Source organism: Eschrichtius robustus, chromosome 11 (assembly GCF_028021215.1).
Source record: "Eschrichtius robustus isolate mEscRob2 chromosome 11, mEscRob2.pri, whole genome shotgun sequence".
In the NCBI taxonomy this organism is placed as follows: Eukaryota; Metazoa; Chordata; class Mammalia; order Artiodactyla; family Eschrichtiidae; genus Eschrichtius; species Eschrichtius robustus.
This window is the reverse complement of record NC_090834.1, coordinates 92,801,412-92,819,531: the sequence shown is the minus strand read 5'-3', so window position 1 is coordinate 92,819,531 and position 18,120 is coordinate 92,801,412.

Genomic DNA, 18,120 nt, shown 5'->3' with positions numbered 1-18,120 from the left:
TTCTGCAGGGCTTTTATCATAAATGGGTGTTGAATTTTGTCGAAAGCTTTCTCTGCATCTATTGAGATGATCATATGGTTTTTCTCCTTCAATTTGTTAATATGGTGTGTCACATTGATTGATTTGCGTATATTGAAGAATCCTTGCATTCCTGGGATAAACCCCACTTGATCATGGTGTATGATCCTTTTAATGTGCTGTTGGATTCTGTTTGCTAGTATTTTGTTGAGGATTTTTGCATCTATGTTCCTCAGTGATATTGGCCTGTAGTTTTCTTTCTTTGTGACATCTTTGTCTGGTTTTGGTATCAGGGTGATGGTGGCCTCGTAGAATGAGTTTGGGAGTGTTCCTCCCTCTGCAATATTTTGGAAGAGTTTGAGAAGGATAGGTGTTAGCTCGTCTCTAAATGTTTGATAGAATTCACCTGTGAAGCCATCTGGTCCTGGGCTTTTGTTTGTTGGAAGGTTTTTAATCACAGTTTCAATTTCAGTGCTTGTGATTGGTCTGTTCATATTTTCTATTTCTTCCTGGTTCAGTCTCGGCAGTTTGTGCATTTCTAAGAATCTGTCCATTTCTTCCAGGTTGTCCATTTTAGTGGCATAGAGTTGCTTGTAGTAATCTCTCATGATCTTTTGTATTTCTGCAGTGTCAGTGGTTACTTCTCCTTTTTCATTTCTAATTCTATTGATCTGAGTCTTCTCCCTTTTTCTCTTGATGAGTCTGGCTAATGGTTTATCAATTTTGTTTATCTTCTCAAAGAACCAGCTTTTAGTTTCATTGATTTTTGCTATTGTTTCCTTCATTTCTTTTTCATTTATTTCTGACCTGATCTTTATAATTTCTTTCCTTCTGCTGGCTTTGGGGTTTTTTTGTTCTTCTTTGTCTAATTGCTTCAGGTGCAAGGTTAGGTTGTTTATTCGAGATGTTTCCTGTTTCTTGAGGTAGGCTTGTATTGCTATAAACTTCCCTCTTAGCACTGCTTTTGCTGCGTCCCATAGGTTTTGGGTCGTCGTATCTCCATTGTCATTTGTTCCTAGGTATTTTTTGATTTCCCCTTTGATTTCTTCAGTGATCACTTCGTTATTAAGTAGTGTATTGTGTAGCCTCCATGTGTTTGTATTTTTTACAGATCTTTTCCTGTAATTGATATCTAGCCTCATAGCGTTGTGGTCGGAAAAGATACTTGATACGATTTCAGTTTTCTTAAATTTACCAAGGCTTGATTTGTGACCCAAGATATGATCTATCCTGGAGAATATTCCATGAGCACTTGAGAAAAATGTGTATTCTGTTGTTTTTGGGTAGAATGTCCTATAAATATCAATTAAGTCCATCTTGTTTAATGTATCATTTAAAGCTTGTGCTTCCTTATTTATTTTCATTTTGGATGATCTGTCCATTGGTGAAAGTGGGGTGTTAAAGTCCCCTACTATGATTGTGTTGCTGTCGATTTCCCCTTTTATGGCTGTTAGTATTTGCCTCATGTATTGAGGTGCTCCTATGTTGGGTGCATAAATATTTACAATTGTTATAGCTTCCTCTTGGATCGATCCCTTGATCATTATATAGTGTCCTTCTTTGTCTCTTGTAATAGTCTTTATTTTAAAGTCTATTTTGTCTGATATGAGAATTGCTACTCCAGCTTTCTTTTGATTTCCATTTGCATGGAATATCTTTTTCCATCCCCTCACTTTCAGTCTGTATGTGTCTCTAGGTCTGAAGTGGGTCTCTTGTAGACAGCATATATATGGGTCTTGTTTTTGTATCCATTCAGCCAGCCTGTGTCTTTTGGTGGGAGCATTTAATCCATTTACATTCAAGGTAATTATCGATATGTATGTTCCTATTCCCATTTTCTTAAATGTTTTGGGTTTGTTATTGTAGGTGTTTTCCTTCTCTTGTGTTTCTTGCCTAGAGAAGTTCCTTTAGCATTTGTTGTAAAGCTGGTTTGGTGGTGCTGAACTCTCTCAGCTTTTGCTTGTCTGTAAAGGTTTTAATTTCTCCATCGAATCTGAATGAGATCCTTGCTGGGTAGAGTAATCTTGGTTGTAGGTTTTTCTCCTTCATCACTTTAAGTATATCCTGCCACTCCCTTCTGGCTTGCAGAGTTTCTGCTGAAAGATCAGATGTTAACCTTATGGGGATTCCCTTGTGTGTTATTTGTTTTTTTTCCCTTGCTGCCTTTAATATGTTTTCCTTATATTTAATTTTTGACAGTTTGATTAATATGTGTCTTGGCGTGTTTCTCCTTGGGTTTATCCTGTATGGGACTCTCTGTGCTTCCAGGACTTGATTAACTATTTCCTTTCCCATATTAGGGAAGTTTTCAACTATAATCTCTTCAAATATTTTCTCAGTCCCTTTCTTTTTCTCTTCTTCTTCTGGGACCCCTATAATTCGAATGTTGGTGCGTTTAATGTTGTCCCAGAGGTCTCTGAGACTGTCCTCAGTTCTTTTCATTCTTTTTTCTTTATCCTGCTCTGTAGTAGTTATTTCCACCATTTTATCTTCCAGGTCACTTATCCTTTCTTCTGCCTCAGTTATTCTGCTATTGATCCCATCTAGAGTATTTTTAATTTCATTTATTGTGTTTTTCATCATTGCTTGGTTCCTCTTTAGTTCTTCTACGTCCTTGTTAAATGTTTCTTGCATTTTGTCTATTCTATTTCCAAGATTTTGGATCATCCTTACTATCATTATTCTGAATTCTTTTTCAGGTAGACTACCTATTTCCTCTTCATTTGTTAAGTCTGGTGTGTTTTGACCCTGCTCCTTCATCTGCTGTGTGTTTTTCTGTCGTCTCATTTTGCTTATCTTATTGTGTTTGGGGTCTCCTTTTCACAGACTGCAGGTTTGTAGTTCCCGTTGTTTTTGGTATCTGTCCCCAGTGGCTAAGGTTGGTTCAGTGGGTTGTGTAGGCTTCCTGGTGTAGGGAACTAGTGCCTGAGCTCTGGTGGATGAGGCTGGATCTTGTCTTTCTGGTGGGCACATCCACGTCTGGTGGTGTATTTTGGGGTGTCTGTGGTCTTATTATGATTTTAGGCAGCCTCTCTGCTAATGGATGGGGCTGTGTTCCTGTCTTGCTAGTTGTTTAGCATAAGGTGTTCAGCACTGTAGCTTGCTGGTCATTGAGTGATGCTGGGTCTTGATGTTGAGATGGAGATCTCTGAGAGATTTTTACCGTTTGGTATTACGTGGAGCTGGGAGGTCTCTTGTGCACCAGTGTCCTGAAGTTGGCTCTCCCACCTCAGAGGCACGGCCCTGATGCCTGGCTGGAGCACCAAGAGCCTTTCGTCCACACGGCTCAGAGTAAAAGGGAGAAAAAATAGAAAGAAAGAAAGAAAGAAAGAAAGAAAGAAAGAAAGAAAGAAAGAAAGAAAGAAAGAAAGAAAGAAAGAAAGAAAGAAAGAAAGAAAGAAAGAAAGAAAGAAAGAGGCTATAATATAGTGAAGCAAAATAAAGCTATTGTAAAGCAAAGCTATACAGACAAAATCTCACCCAGAAGCATATACATATACCCTCACAAAAAAAAAGGAGCAGGGGAAAAATTAATATATCCTGCTCCCAAAGTCCACCTCCTGAATTTGGGATGATTCGTTGTCTATTCAGGTATTCAACAGATGCAGGCACATCAAGTTGTTTGTGGAGTTTTAATCCGCTGCTTCTGAGGCTGCTGGGAGAGATTTCCCCTTCTCTTCCCTGTTCACACAGCTCCCGGGGTTCAGCTTTGGATTTGGACCCGCCTCTGCGTGTAGGTCGCCTGAGGGCGTCTATTCCCCGCCCAGACAGAACGGGGTTAAAGGAGCAGCTGCTTCGGGGGCGCTGGCTCACTCAGGCCGCGGGGAGGGAGGGGTACGGAGGAGGCGGGGCGAGCCTGCGGCAGCAGAGGCCAGCGTGACGTTGCACCAGCCTGAGGCGCGCAGTGCGTTCTCCCGGGGAATTTGTCCGGGGATCACGGGACCCTGGCAGTGGCGGGCTGCACCGGCTCCCGGGAGGGGCGGTGTGGAGAGTGACCTGTGCTCACACACAGGCTTTTTGGAGGCGGCAGCAGCAGCCCCAGCGTCTCACGCCCGTCTCTGGGGTCCGCGCTGATCGCCGCGGCTCGCGCCCTTCTCTGGAGTTCGTTTAGGCGGCGCTCTGAATCCCCTCTCCTTGCGCGCAGCGAAACAAAGAGGCAAGAAAAAGTCTCTTGCCTCTTCGGCAGCTGCAGACCTTTTCTGGGTCTCCCTCCCAGCCAGCTGTGGTGCGCTAACCCCTTCAGGCTGTGTTCACGCCGCCAGCCCCAGTCCTCTCCCTGCGATCCAACTGAAGCCCGAGCCTCAGCTCCCAGCCCCGCCCGCCCCGGCGGGGGAGCAGACAAGCCTCTCGGGCTGGTGAGCGCTGCTCGGCGCCGAGCCTCTGTGCGGGAGTCTCTCCGCTTTTTCCTCTGCGCCCCTGTTGCTGTGGGATCCGCGCTGTTAGCTGCGGCTCGCGCCCGTCTCTGAAGTTCGTTTAGGCGGCGCTCTGAATCCCCTCTCCTCGCGCACCAGGAAACAAAGAGGGAAGAAAAAGTCTCTTGCCTCTTCGGCAGCTGCAGACTTTTTCTCGGACTCCCTCCCGGCTAGCTGTGGTGCGCTAACCCCTTCAGGCTGTGTTCACGCCGCCAATCCCAGTCCTCTCCCTGCGATCCGACCGAAGCCCGAGCCTCAGCTCCCAGCCCCCGCCCGCCCCGGCGGGGGAGCAGACAAGCCTCTCGGGCTGGTGAGTGCTGGTCGGCACCTCTCCTCCGTGCGGGAGCCTCTCCGCTTTGCCCTCCGCACCCCTGTGGCTGCGCTCTCCTCCGTGGCTCCGAAGCTTCCCCCCTCTGCCACCCGCAGTCTCTGCCCGCGAAGGGGCTTCCTAGTGCGTGGAAATCTTTCCTCCTTCACAGCTCCCTCCCACTGGTGCAGGTGCCGTCCCTATTCTTTTGTCTCTGTTATTTCTTTTTTCTTTTGCCCTAGCCAAGTACGGGGGGAGTTTCTTGCCTGTTTGGAGGTCGGACGTTTTCTGCCAGCGTTCAGTGGGTGTTCTGTAGGAGCAGTTCCACGTGTAGATGTATTTCTACTGTATCTGTGGGAAGGAAGGTGATCTCCGCGTCTTACTCTTCCGCCATCTTCTCTCCTCCCCCCCCTATGTTTTCTTTAATTAACTTTTGATTAATGGAAGTTTTAAGTTTTTTAAAAAATATATGAACATTTTCTTTTTGTGGTTAGCTTTTTGTATCTTGATTAAGAAATCCTATTTACAGCCATATAATAATAGATTTTTTTAAAAATTAGCTGTTACTTGGTTTTTATCAAGGTCATTAAAGCAAGTCAATGGGGAAAGGAAGTCTTTTCAACCAGTAGTGTTGAGAGGATGTCATATTAAAAAAAACAACAACAACAAACAAAACGTCGACCCGTATCTTACATTATAGGGCATAATTATTTTGAGATGCATCAAAGACCTAAACATAAAAGATAAAGGTATATGACTTCTAGAAGAAAATGGGATACACATCCACAATTTTGGGATAAACAAACATTTCTCAGAGAGAACACAGAAAGCAATGACAATAGAAGAGAAATAATGTTAAAATAACAATAATTAAATAATGATAATGAAAAAAATTTGACATATAAAGAGTAGTGTTTCTAAATTGCCAGTCTGTAGTTTTCCAAGTGGCAAATCAAACAGGTTAGCAATTTGCAATAGCCCAAGAGTCAGTAAAAGCAAAATTCATCAAAGGCAGTATTGACCAGATATATCACCTTGAGTTCTGCCCACTGAACAGAGCAACCATGTCCGTTTTCAGTTCTGCAGAGCTGGTGCTGAGTCTGAACAGGTGCAACGTCCCAGTGGATGCCGTTGCATTTCAGTTTAGATGAACCAGCCGTGCAACAAGCTCAAGTATTTACGAGAGCCTCTGTGAATCCAGAGCCAGCAGATTTGCTTCAGGCCATAGGAAGGAGGACAAAGTTCCCCCCAAAACAATAACTGCTACTTTTTCATGTAAAGCCAAGGTGCTGAAGGGGCCTTGCCAGCATGCTCCTGAGTATGCCATTTCCATTTTATGAGTGAGTTTTGGTGGGCCCTTCCCATCCTGATAGTGATTAAGTCTGAGTTAAGCCACACCAATATGGGACTATCAGGCCAGAGTCATGACCCATGTCTTGGGTCAGGCATTCATTTAATAAGAGCACAGTAGCCATCTAACAGTTGTTTTCCAAAAGGGATGCACCTCATAGCAGGGTCGGGGAGGTGAAGAGTCAAAAGCCCAAAGGAGGCCTCATGCTGGAGGCTGACACACTTTGCTAGAGGATCCACCTGGCAAAATCATCCATCAGAGGAACATGTTATCTAAAGTGATCATTAGGATGGTGAGGTTCCGTATGTAAACAGCATACCACGACTCGTTGAACCATTTCCAATGAAACCTGTGGTTTGGTCTCCACTCAAAGCATGCTGATTTGCAGTTAGCCAATATAAGAGACCAAGAAGAATGCCCATGTGAGACATACTGTCTCCAAAACCTAAAAGTCCAATAAAGTGCTGGGTCTCCTTTTTGGTAATGTTGTTGGATGAAGAGAAATATTCCTTGAATGCTAGAGGAACTAAGAGTTGTGAACCCACCCACATAGTCTCAAGAAATTTTACTTGGTAAGTGGATCCCTGAATTTGATCAGGGTTTATCAACCGTTCCTGTTGATGGAGGTATGATAACGCTGCAGTCAGGACCTTTGGAATGAAGTTTCTGACTTGCCAACTAACAGGGCATTATCTATATAGTGAAAACTTGGCATCACAGAATGTAGAGACATTCACACCAAATCATGACCCAGCCCCAGGTGGGAAATGGAAGGATTTTTTATATCCCTGAGGGAGTATTGCAAATGTATGTTAAAGAGCTTGCCACGTGAATGCAAATCAGTCTTGGTTGGGTGCCTTTGGAAGAGAAAAACAAGTGTTGGCAATATCTAAGACGATGACATACCAACAAGTTTGTGCAAAAGGTTCAGGAACAGTTGCAATATTTTTATAATCACAATATCTGCAACAACAGAAACTATGAGAGCAAGAATGGAATTCAACTGGCTGTCTTCTGTAAGACTCCAGCTCCTGTTAGCTTTGCATACAAGGTTGTTGTCGTGAGATATTGTGTCTCTTACTACCTGTGTTGCACTAAGTCCTTAATCAAGGTTGTGATTTCCTTTTCCCTTCCTCAAATACTGTACTGTTTCCATTGCACCATCTGTGTGAGGATAAGGAGACACATTGAAGAGTGACTCCGTAGGGATTCTCCATGCCACAGTCCCTGAAGGAACAAATTCCCTCTTGATTTCATAAGTATTTACAGTACAAGCATGCAAAACATCAGTAGAAATAGTATGTGAGCAGTGGAACCACAAAAAACATTAAATTGCCCATTTGCCAATGGGCCATTTCATCAGCCTTGTAAAACAAATCTAGCACTGTATAAGCTTGCATAGTGGTCAATGCCTCATTTATGATTTCCCAAAGATTTTTTTTTTTTCCTGTCCTAGGGAAATCTCTCTGAGACGGCCAGAGCTTTATTGCAGCAGCCAAGACCCACTGCACAAACACATAAATAGAACCTCTGAGACCTTTCGGTTTCCTGTCTGAGTGGATGTAAGGTTGGCTTGGTAGACTGCAGAAGACGCTCGGCTGCTGTCATAGTTTCTTGACAAGCTGCATGCACCTCCATCCCCTCATCTTCCAAGAATATCTACCCGCCAGAGATTTAATAATTGGCCTGGTTTATGTGCGTAGCAGTTGTGAATAGCCCTCCTTTCACTGTCAGCGTCGGTGTGTGTCTTTGTAAATATGGCCTAAAGTGTGTGTGTGGGGGGGGGGCAGCAGGTAAAGGCTTCTGCCATCAAATACAAATCTTTGTGCTAATGGTCATAATGGATAAACTTGAGAATGATTGCCAGATTAGTGAGGAAGTCACCCTACCTGGAGGAGGGTTAGCAGCAATCAGCTCACCATGTGGGCAGTTGTTTTTAACCTACTTGCTGCACTCAGCCTGCAAACATCTCACCAATGTCTCCTTATAAACATACCTGTTAGCCATACAGTTCGATCTACATGCTTCCGCCGATTCCAATGTACTTCCCTCAAATCTCATAAAACAGTCTTCATCTTTCCTTTTCCAGGAATCCATGTCTTGTCAACATCTAATCCTTGTTACCAAACCACAGAGAACTAGAAAAGTTTGAGATTTTACCCTACTTGCAAGGCAGCAACTAATTCTGCCACAGTTTCATGGAAACAAAATACTCCTGGGTCAGAAACAAAGGACAGTTCCTTATTCACAGCAATGGCAGGAGTTGGAGTATAAGCATTTGTGCCAGTTCCCTGAGACCCAGTTCCCATGGGGTGATGGAAGGAGAGTCGAGTGACACACGCATGGCATGCAGTGGGGCTTGTTAGGGGGAAGGAACCCTGAGCTTAAGGAACCTGAATCTTATATAATGAAATGGTGAGACGTTTGTCCTGGAGGGAAGCATTGCCTTTACTGTACTGGACAGTAAGCAAACCTGTCCTTTGCTCAAGAGGTGGACACTATCTCTACTTTCCAAGGCTTTTCTATGTGCAACATTAACACAGTGTCCTGAAGGAAGACAGTCAGTACCTCTGCTCACAAAACACGTCAAAATGTGAGAAGTCTGTAGAGAGCTGTCCCCCAACATGTTGGTGAGACTGCCTTATCTTAAAAAGTTAACATACACTTATACCCTGTAGCCAAGCAATTCTGGTCCTAGGTATTTACTCAAGGAAATGAAAATATATGTCTACAAATGGCTTGTACAAAAATGGTTATAGCAGGCTTATTCATTATTAACCGAACAACTCAGTTGTACATCGACAGGAGAATGGATAATTAGACTCTGGTATAGTCATGCAATGGAGCACTTCTCAGCAATAGGGAAATTTTAAAAATATTCTTTGGAGTCAAAATAGCAAGAATGGGTACACATGATTCCATGTATATGGACTTCTAGAGCATGCAAAATTATTCTCTAGTGATAGAAATGATATCTGTGGTTGCTAGGAGATTTAGTCTAGAAGGGAGCATTAAGGAACATACAGGATGATGACTGTATATGTAACAAAACTTAATTTTACAGTTTGATCACAAGTTGATGACATCCATAAAGATGTGTTGTGGTTCTCTGCCTGAGAGTAACTTTCCAATAGGTGGATTCACATAACTGCTGTTCCCTGACTTCTGTGAGGTGTAGGATTCAAGATGATGGGATCTGGACAAAAGCTTCATCTTATATTTGAGAAAACACAAAGAAATCAAACATAGAGTTAACAGAAGGGGTAGAATTTGACCTTAGACTTTTAGACCTTAGATCTTATGACCTTAGAATCCAAGTTCATAATCTTAACCTATATATTCCAATGATAACTACCTGTGTATTATAACTCACATTGTAAAAAGCTAGGACTTATCATCGTGCTCTTTCTTTAAATTGTCATATGTATGCAACAAAGAGGGGAAAAAATCCAATATTCTTGCTTTTTAACATGATACTGAATTTTGTCTTTCCTTTTAGTCTATATTAACCATTTTATCATCATATCAGAGAAAAAGCTTCATCTTTAAATCTGGAAAGATTTTGTTGTACCTTGTGAAATATAGTACATTTCACAAGGTGCAACAAAGATAGAATGGCCATTTTATTTTATGGTAAATGCTTTGCAGAAGTTCTCCTAAGAAATGGCCTTGAGTTGAATCTGCTGCTAGTCACATTTACCTTACAGAGACATTATATAAAGAGAGTGTTGTATCATATAAGCAATGACTGGTTGGTATAAAGTTATTAAGACTTGAAATTTTTAGTAGTTATTTTATCAATACTTAACAAATTATTGAGTTTGTTTTCATTGCTCTAGGATCCCTAGATATTAATCATTTATATTCCATTAAAAAAATGAGTACGCAGCCAAATTTCTCTTCCATGTCTCTCTTCAAAAGTTCTTCAGATTGGAGTTATTGAAGTTTTACACTTAAATAACCATGTATAGTCACCTGTTTTTCTCTCTCATAATATTATATAAACTTGGGCTAGTTGCCAATGACAATTTTAATTTGGAGTTAATGATTTTTTTAATGCTGAAGGAAGGTAGAATTTTAGTAGGGAGCTAAGTTATTAATTTATTAATAACCTACTCTGTGATGGATACTTGTCCCATCCATTAGCTCACTAAATCATCTCAAAAACTTTGTAAGTTGGAACCATTATCCTTAATTTTCAGATAAAGTCTGGATATTCAACAGACTATTGAGAGCTGGTAGTTAGGATTTTATTACAACTCTTTTATTTTAAGGCCATTCTTTTCTTTCTGTACTTTACTATATTTTCTATTTTATATCCCCCCACTACCATTTTTCCAAGTGGAGGAAATATATACATAGTATATCAATATATTTACTTACATATATTACATACATATTTTTATATTGCCTTTTATATATATATATATATATATATATATATATATGTATATATATATATTTTTTTTTCCCCCCTTCCTAGAGAAGGAAAAACATCTCAGAAACCTCACATCATTCAGGAGTATAGCCAGGGCTAAAACGAACATGTACAAATCCACAACTGCATGTACCTACAGGTTTGTCCAAAATGCTGAGGTCATTTCAGAATTTGATTAAAATTATCATTACTTGTAGAATAGACAAAGGACAATTATTTTAAGGATCTGATTATTTACTGAGTGCCTTCCAATTTTTTGTTTCTCTAACTAATCATAACTGATCTAACATGTTTTGAAAATCTATTGTGTTGGATATTTTGCAGAAACATGTACACATTTTATCTCAAAATTCTCACAATTTATATGAAATATATTTTATAATCCCAAACTATAGATGCTTTTTATGTGCTTCAAAGAGTTTAAGTAACCTCCTCAAGTTTATAAGTAAATCAAATGCTATTAGGCACTGTTAGCCACTTAATAACTAGTAACAAAGCAGAGAGTCAATTTTACCAAGGTAACAGAAAACCTGTTGCTTCCGCGTAACAGCTATTGCTCTAGTTGATCACCAGCAGCTGACCTGGACTTTTACCTTACTTTTATAAACTGGAGCCCTATTCATTCTGGCATTTGCTTCCAGTTAAGCATCTCACAGATGTCAACAATGCAGTGGTTGGACAATAGGAGGAAAACCTAAGGAATGTCATTACAGTTCTGCCAGTTTCACTGCCTATTAATTTTTATGAAGAAAAAATCAGTATAAGTAGGATATTTGACATAATTGTCATGCTAATATCCTATCTCTAATATCCCTTTAATTGCTAAAAGGGTGTATGTATTTGGATCTGATATTTTATTTACTGAGGCTGATTGCTTAGTCTATTACCAAATAAATACTGACAGATGTCTCAGGAAGATAATGAGTAAAGGCATTTCTGAAGTTTGTAGCAATTTCGTGTTAAGCCATTTTAGTATTCAGACAACTATTCTACAGAGATAGAAGAAGTGAAAGAAAGATGTCTTTTTCTAAATCCGTATAATTACTTTCTTCATTTCTATATAATTACTTTCTTTATAAAATACCACTAGAAAGGAAAAGAGAGCTAGTCTTCCAAAATCACTAACAAACCTTTGCAAAATTTCAATAACTCAAAGTAAAAATTCCTCAAATGTCAACTTCAAGACAATTTTGCAGTTACTTTGAAAGTAATGCATTTTCATTAAAGAATAATTGGAAAATAAATAAATACTAAAAGATGGATAAAAATAACTATAGTTCTACAATTATTACCCAAGATCGAGCAAAGTATATATTTTATTATATTTACATTGGCCTTTTTTTCTTAAGGTAGATAAAGTTGTTTTCTTAAAAAAGAAAGTGGTGATTACTCAATATGTAGAATCTAATATCCTCTGTCTGTGTTTTACATAAATCATGAATTGAATATACATTAAACTTGAATGCTTTAAAAATTTTCAGTATTCTTGAATAGCATGCCCCTATATTCAGATTTCATTGAAATATTGAAATAACATTTGTATCCCTGAAAAAAATGATTACTTACAAATGAATGTTTATTCTCAAAGTCTAGGTTCTAAGACTATTTGTATATATATTCCAAGTTGTAGTGTATTTATATGCAGACAAAACAAAAAAAATACTGCTGATTTTCCCAGAGGTAATTGAGAGACAAGTTAACATACACCTGTTCCCTGAGATTCTTAAAAGGGGTAATGGTAGTTTCATTGTGTGCTGATGCTGAGGAAAGAGAGAGACCCAAGCGGCTTCAGCAATCACCTGGAATTGGTTGGTAATGGCCTGTGTAATTTTTCCCTGTGCAGAGCTGCCTGCACAATCCTAACCTGCCTACTTGCAATGTTTATTTCACTTAAGGGCAGTCCAGAGTGGCACACCGAGGTGTTCCTGATGCCAGAACTCTACATCATGGACAGCAGTCCTCTTCCCTGGCCTAGATGTGATCTCCAGTGTGAATTATATGTTCTGAATGTGAAATCAGGTTTGTCTATAAACTTCTTTGAAATGAATGGGTTGAATAGCATTCCAGACGTAATGCTTATAGGTTCAGTCATCCATTGAACAGATATCTGATATATTGAGCTCCTTCAACAGATTCAAGGCAGGGTGCCGATCTCTCAAGACGTAAAGATGAACAAGAAAAATACAGTCGTCCCTCAGTATCCACAGGGGATAGGTTCCAGCACCCTCATGGATGCCAAAATCCACAGATGCTCAAGTTTCTTATATGAAATTTACATACTATCTATGCATATTCTCCCATATACTTTAAATTATCTCTAGATTACTTATAATACCTAATACAATGTAAATGCAACGTAAATAGTTGCTGGCGTGCTGCAGTTCAAATCTTGCCTTTTACAACTTTCTGGAATTTTTTTTTTTCCCAATATTTTTGATCCGTGGTTGGTTGAAACCATGGATATGGAACCCACAAATATGTAGGGCCGACCGTGAACCCTTTGTCATCATAATTGAGACTGGTTGAAATGGGTATATTGGGATGCTCTAGTAGAAGGGGGTCTCTCCTGTGATCCAATCTGTATTGTTTTTGTGGTGGTGGTGTTTTCTTTCCATCTCCCTAATGAGATAGGTGAAAGAAATTCCCATTAGGATCACTTGTGCAATTTCCTTTAAAAGAGTAAATTACTCTGAGTTTTCTTTAAAGCAACCACTGCATTAGGGTTATCTGGAGGCAAAGAAGGTATTTTCTTTAGGAGGATGTTGAGTGACCCCATATTGCAATAAAGGAAATGCAGACAGACACCTTGTATTTTGAGAGTTTAGGAAAAATGCTGCCACCTGGGAGAATTACTAGATAGGGAAAAGTTTCCCTAGTTTTGGACCTGTGAGGAAACCTAAACTAATGTTGCAGTTTAACAGAGGCTTCTAGGAGGAGATGATGACAAAACTTCCGGACTAACAAGTAGATATTAAGTTGATTGTGAAAGCAGAAGTTTTTGTGAAGGCCTGGAATTTAGAGAAAAAACAAGTCAGTTTCAGCAAACAAAATGTAGTTTTTCGTGTCATCATCCATAAAATGTGACAAAGGCAGTGGTGAAAGCTGAGTGGCTAGAATTATGGAGGACATTGTGAACAGTGTTAATGGATTTGGAAAATATCCTGAAAAAAGAGCCAGTGAAGAAAGAAAGTATACAAGCCACTTCACAAAACTCCCAGCAAGGATATATCCACCACAATGATCATTGTAACTTGATGCTCATTGGAAGAATGTAAATATACATTCTTTTTATCAAAATTATTATAATGGTAATGAAGAAAATTTAGTAAAAAAAAAAAGATAATTGAAAATAATCCACATTTTATGAAGTCAACCATATTTGGCCCTTAAACAATGTGGGATTGAACTACATGGGCCTACTTACATGTGGATATTTTTTCAATAGTAATACTGCAGTACTATAAGGTCCCTGGCAGATTGAATCTCTGGACACCGAGAAACCCTGGATACAGAGGGCTGAGTATCAGTCATGTGCAAATTAACCCCTGGTGTTGTACAGGGGTCAACTGTATTTTTATGTTTCCATATTTAGTTTTGGCTGAAACATTTGGTGATCAGGTTTTTGTTTTATTTTGTTTTGTTTGTTTGTTGCAATTTGCACAGCAGATCTTCCTAGATGTTTAGGCAGTTCATAATCCTTATCTTAGTTGACCTATCAGCATTATCTGATATCATTGCTCACTACCTCTGCCTTAATATTCTTGCTTTTCTCGGCATGCAAGTCAGCATTCTCTCTTGGTTTCCCTCGTACCTGCTGACTTACTGCCTGGTCCCGGTACCGTTTGCTGGTGTCCCCACTTCTCCCTAAAGTTTTACGTTCTAGTACTCCAGAGCTTAGTGTTTGGTATCTTGTCCATCTTTATGCACTCTCCTGTTGTCATAATTCATTATCACATATTAAAATACTATTGGTATGCTGAAAACTCCTTGAGGATATACCTTAGCTCCCTCCTAAACTTCAAAGTCATATATTAAACTGCTTACTTGATTTTTCCACTGAGGTATCTAACAGACATTTCAAACTTAACTCATTTAAAATTTAACTCGTGATTTCCCCCCATTCAAAATCTATGCTACCTTTAGCCTTCCCAATTCACTAATGGCAACTCAACTTTCTATTTGCCCCCATCAAAAACTTGGGGATCATCACCATTCTCTTATCCCACATCTAATGGATGAGACACTTTTAGTGACTCTTTCTTCAAAATAAATTCTGATACTGACCTGTTATTACTAGCTTCTTAGCTAGTTTCCCAGCCTCCACTATTACTACTCCCCTCACCCACATAGCATCCAAAGTGACCTTTTAACAATGCAGGTCAAGTCTTGTCATTCCACTCCTCAAAACATTGCAATAGGACCTCATTTCAAAGTTAAAATCAAAATGATCATAATGGCCAGACATCCCCATATGATCTTCATTGCTTTTTCTCTCTCTTTTCCTCTTTTATTGTATTCTACTACTTGTTTTTTTTTTTATATTGAAGCTGAACACCCAACAACGCTCGCCATTTTGAAGTTCCATGAACATGTGTCTTATTTGGGATATTTTGTGTTGGTTTCGTTGTCCCTCTACCATTAACAATTTGTATTTCCCAGATAGCGTCATGGCTAACTCTCTCACATATTTCAAGTCTGTATTCAGTGTGATACCTTATTAATGAGGACTTTATGAATTTCCACCCTCCTACTCCTATCTCCCAGATTACATACATACACATGCACGCACACACACATGCCTCATACTATTTTTCCTGCTCTATTTATCCCATAGGGGTTTTCCTCTACAAATATACTATATAATTTATTTATTATACTTATTATTTATTATCAGTCTCCATTTGCTTTGTAAGTTCTAGTATGATCATTGTTTTCACTTTTTCTGTTAGTAATATACGGTAGGGCCCTGGAACACTGCATAGTTAAGAGATATTCAAAAATATTTGTTGCACAAATGAATGCAGTATGTGATGCCTTATGAGTTAGGGCCAGAATCATAATGCAGATCACACTTTGATATTTTCTTTTCTCACATGTCAGAAGGCATCCATTAATACATCTGGAAAAAGAAAAAGGGTGTATGTTGAGGGATAGTCATAAAAGAGGGTGGCATGGTTTTCGTATTGGTTTAGGCTAGGATGAAGGGATGGTTTTGGCACTCACCACTTCCAGAAGGGCATGTCTTTTTTTTTGAAAGTTATATTCATTTCTGCATTCATTCCTACTCATGCTTTCTGTGTGGCAGCCCTTGCCCTTGGTTTATCAAAACCATAATTTGACTTTTATATTTAACAGCTTGGAAATTGATTATGTGAATAGAAATTCACTTTACAGAAAAGTTAGGAGGTGTAATCCAGTTTCGGGAACATCCTGTTTAATGAGGAACATCTTTATTTAGCTCATAAGTTGGTACCTGACTGTGGCTCTTTGTCAGAGTTCCTGAGAGTCTAATCTCTTACCTTTTGCTTTCTTTCAAATTGGAAATGGGATAATAGTAATTATGCTCTCACCCCCAGGGTGTTTTGAGGTACCTTAAAATTATTCAGAATAGGCAAAGAGGAAAAACAAGTTTAGGATTATAAAGCCATCCATGTGTTCTTTAGCCAGCCTCATGTGCCTCATGGGAACACAGTTCAGCAAAGTCACTTGATACATTGGTATGTTCAGTTTCATAGCTAATGGCTTTGGGTTTCTGCTCTCACTTGCTGTATGTGTAATAAGCCTCAGTTTACCAACTGATGAGTGACTTAATAGAAGAAGGGAGAACGAGTGCTAACTTAACAAAATCAAGGTGCTACCTACAGAGAAAGGAAGCACTTTTCTTTTTAAGTCTAATTTGGGTTCTATATAAAACAAATTGAGTGAGAATCTTTTCTCATTGCTCTCAGCTCAAGAAAGAAAGAAATGTCAAGTAGCAACAATTCTCCTTAATTTTTTCCTTTCTTTACATTGAATGGGTGAAAATTACCCAATTTGTACATCTATTACAAGTTGCTTTAGTGATTCCCAGAGAAGTAAGCTGTATTCCTCTTTCGCTATACTGCTGCAGAATATTTCAAAGCAGTATAGATGGATCAAATGAAGATCTTTGATGAAAACACCTGTAGTGCTGAGAGTTTATAGAGGTGGCTCTATATTGCCTACAAGTATACACATGGAATGAATTTTGACAGATTAACTAGAGTTATTTGGCTAAATGAAAAGTAGTATTCCATGCCTCAGGGGGGAAAAAATCACTTCTTTGTCCATCTCATGATTTTACAAAGAAGAAATGTGATCTATAGCTAGCCCAATATGTAGAGAGTAATGCGTGTAAGTACTTTGTAGATATATGCAAAGAGCTTATGTCTACCCCTTTCCTGATAGCAAAGGAGATAGGGTAGCACAGTAAAGGAGCATGGACTATGGTAATCAGAGTGAGAAAGATTTATGTCACTATTCTCCAATTTATTCACTGTGAGGCATTGGGTAAGTTACTGAAGATCTCTGTCACAACAATAGATTAGAACATCAATTCCTGTTTCTTAGGATATGGCACATAACTACAATAAAAGTAAAGCAACAACAATAATAATTAAGTTGTAATATATTTCACACGTAGGACTGTCCTAACAACTCTATAACTATAGTGCTATTATTATTCCCTTTTTACAGATGATTAGCTAATCATGAAATTAAACCACGTGAAACACTTGGTAAAGTTCCTGATTGTGTAAGAAGTTTAAATTGTCATTTCATCATCACCACCATTATATTCATTGTCATAATTATTATTAATATTTTATTAATATTATTTATTATATCCTAAGATATTTTCCCTCCATTTACACACTTTCTTAACCACATCTGACCCTGGGCACTAAAGCAGAAATTGTGGGTTTGGAGAGGAATTCTCCATTGACATCAGAGGTTCTATGGTAACAAGTACAAAACCTATATCCTATTTATTATTAAATAGGTCTTGGTTTTAGATTATACAACTCCTTTTATAATTTTTTATCTGTAAGGCATATTCTATAAATAAGATGTGACTCAAGTTGCCCACTGATGCTTAATTTGACACACAAACACTGACACACACATGTGTTTTGCTTTCCATTTCAAATTACAGTTGTTTCTTGTAGGGTAAGGAATGTTGATGCTGCACAATGAAATAGTTATGGTAAACTTGTTCCAATTCTCAGTGAACATAGGGCTGAGCTGGATGCTGTGTTCTAGGAACTTTTTTGTAGATCTCCTCTTCCCTGTCAATCATCTATAATTGATCATACATGGTAGAACTTCAGACAGTAGAGAAGAGGAAAAAATAAATTTTCTGTGTAGATATGCGTTCATTTGGTAAACAGTGAAACAGAGTGCATGGGGAAAAAAATCTTACTTTCATTCTTAGTCTCCTTATTAAACAGGGGCACGTGTATGCTTCAGGCTTGAAGCTTCTCATTGTCTAGGACCATTGAAAGTAAATAGAATGATCAGGGCAAAAAAAGACTGATGAAACGCTATTTAACTTCTGAGTGACTGTCTGTCTAAACTA